This window comes from Diabrotica virgifera, chromosome 5, assembly GCF_917563875.1.
Source record: "Diabrotica virgifera virgifera chromosome 5, PGI_DIABVI_V3a".
In the NCBI taxonomy this organism is placed as follows: domain Eukaryota; kingdom Metazoa; phylum Arthropoda; class Insecta; order Coleoptera; family Chrysomelidae; genus Diabrotica; species Diabrotica virgifera.
This window is the reverse complement of record NC_065447.1, coordinates 111,829,591-111,832,406: the sequence shown is the minus strand read 5'-3', so window position 1 is coordinate 111,832,406 and position 2,816 is coordinate 111,829,591. Positions and strand designations below refer to the sequence as shown.

General features: G+C 29.0%; 1 non-coding gene across 1 annotated transcript; it reads left to right on the top strand.

Annotated features, from left to right (window-relative positions):
• The first annotated feature begins 1,799 nt into the window (after positions 1-1,799).
• Positions 1,800-1,871, top strand: Trnaq-cug (transfer RNA glutamine (anticodon CUG)). The gene has a single exon. It is a non-coding gene; the product is annotated as a tRNA-Gln (tRNA).
• Positions 1,872-2,816: the final 945 nt, after the last annotated feature.

The following is a 2,816-nucleotide window of genomic DNA, read 5'->3' as shown; positions in this document are numbered from 1 at the left end:
AACTTATCTTTTTGACATATACGCTTGCGCATTAATGGTTGAACTCCCGTATCTCGATACGTATTATTATTCTTCGATACGTATTATGCTGGCAGTTGTTTGAATACAAAAGTGTGAAATGGCGCATATTTCATGATTCTGGCGATGTGTTGCGTATGTATGGGCGGTTGTACCTACGTAATAGGTTCTAAATATTGTATTGGTATTCAATTATTTCAAAAGTCCCTTATTATATAAATCTATTCCTTATTATATAAGATTTCAAAAAAATATGCAATTAAATTAAAATTTTCGAATTTTCTTCGGTCATATTGGATTCGCCATTTTGTTAAAAAAAAGAATGTGTGTGTACTTTGTACGCACGTAAGAAGTTATACTTCTATTATATGATTTAAACGAAATAAATATACTTAAAAGTTTATTTGTATTTTATTTAATTAATAAACTAATTTTGATATTACCACTTTCAAAATTTTTTTATTAAAACAACACCAAAAATTAAAAAAAGGATAACAATCGTCCGTGTCAGGATTTGAACCCGGGACCTTTGCGTTATGTAGTCGAATGCTCTACCAATAACCCATCAGGGTTTTGTTTTTACGGCTTCTGGGACGTAATTACAAACGACGGTGACAAATAGATCAAGTGAAGTATTGAATATAAAAATGTTTAAAATACTTATTATCTTACTTCCAAGGAAGACAAATCCAAAGACACAATAATTATAATAAATATATTTACTAAAAACACTAATATATATATTATTTTCAAACCTTAGTTGCAACATGCATACTTAGCAACAACATACTGTTGGTGTGCGCATGCGCCAGGGAATGTAAAAATTCACCCTCGTGCCTAAAGAAGTATTCAAAAATAATGTTAAATTTGTAATCAGCGACCTTAAACTAGCAATTTGACAAAAAAAATTGCGTTTTGATTGATATTCTCAATTCCTTTCCGCCATTTTGTTAAAAAAAAATAATGTCAGATTCGTAATCAGTGATGCCAAAAACCCAAAAAAAAAGTATGAACATAATTCCGAAGAAATGTATGGACAATATATACTTTTAAAGGTTCATGACCACCTTTCCGGATTTGGAAGCACAGTACGTTACTGAACAAAATGGCACCAAGATTTCTGTTCATTATCTTTTATTCTTTACTGTGCAGTTATTATTATTGTACATATTGAGACTATTTTTTAGTATATTACTAAATTAAAATATTCTTGAAAGTGATTGTCGGCGCCTATGACTAAGAGTAATTCGACCATCTACGTCTTGTTGCCAACTATTTTCATATCTTGTTGCTACGTATCATTTCTTCCTTTTTTAATATCCTAATATATGAATAATATACAGATAGAAAAACACTTTTTATTAACAGATATACTTTTAAATTAGAAGTCGTTGTGCAAAGGTATTAAAAGGGTAGAATGCCATACGCCATCGACAAACATATTTCGAATATTTGTGACATTTCGTAATCCTAGTGATAATAAAAAACTTTGGCAACCATGATAGGTGTCAGTTTTCAGAGAGAGAGAACGAAAATCTGGATAAAGTCACTTTGTTGCGCAACTCATAAATGGTCATATTTTGACAGATGTTAATGTTTCTTTTTATTTTAGACTATTTTTGGATAAGTTTATATATTGTAGTTAGATAACCTATTTTTCGTTGTTATTAAATATTTGTAAGTTTGAGTATTTATTTGTATTTTTTTTTTAAATAAATTATACCTTATCCAAGAAATTGATAAACGTTAATAAACCCTAATTTTTCTGGATGAGATGTCAAGGTCCTATGGTGTAATGGTTAGCATTCTGGACTCTGAATCCAGCGATCCGAGTTCAAATCTCGGTGGGACCTTAACTTTTTCTTTTCCGTATATAAATAATAATTCTTTTGTTAACAATAATACAATATAATAATCTCTAGATCTCAAATTTACTTTCATTATTGGTAGAGCATTCAATATAGGTACGCAGTTTCAAAATTTATGCATCACCTAAAATTATGCCTTAGATATTTTCATAGTTGATTTTTTCGTGAACAGATTTAAATCAGTCAATTTGTACTCTACGAGCCCCCTAGTGGGAAAGTTTTGGGGTACCTGGTATTCTGATTTCTTTCATTATATTTATTACTCTGGGCTAATTAGCAAAATTCATGGAAAAGTTATTTACCAGCAATTTTATTGCCGGAATCGAATTATAATTTGCTACTTTTTTTATAAACAAAATGGCGCCGACAAAGCGTATTTTTTTAAATTATTGCTCTATAACCCCGAAGATTTTAACTTTATAACAAAAACACCCAAATAAAAATTCACCGCAATTAAATTCTGCATAGAGATATGTTTTTCCCGATTTGCACCGACGAAAATTTTTCTCGGAAAATGCGGGTTTTCCCAACAATATCTCTAATTTTCAAATGAAGTTTTATGTAAGTAATTATTAATCAATAATTAAATAACTTACTGACTAAATTCAAAGCTTTCTTGGTATAGATTGTAATTCCAGAAGCCGGTGAAAATCAATTGTTAATTAACAATTTACGATCGCAATAATAACCAAAATAATCATGATACATTGATCAAACTTATAAAGATTATAAAGATGAGATGTTTATTTAATATTTTATCGACAAAATATAAATTTTTCGTTTTTTTGCATAATCTTTAAATTTTGAAAAAAAAAATAGTTATAATACGCTGGTCTAATTAGTAAAGTACAAAGAAAGGTTATTTATCAGCAATTTCATTGCTGGAGTCGAATATTATGATCCTATATATTAATAATATAGGTATGCAAA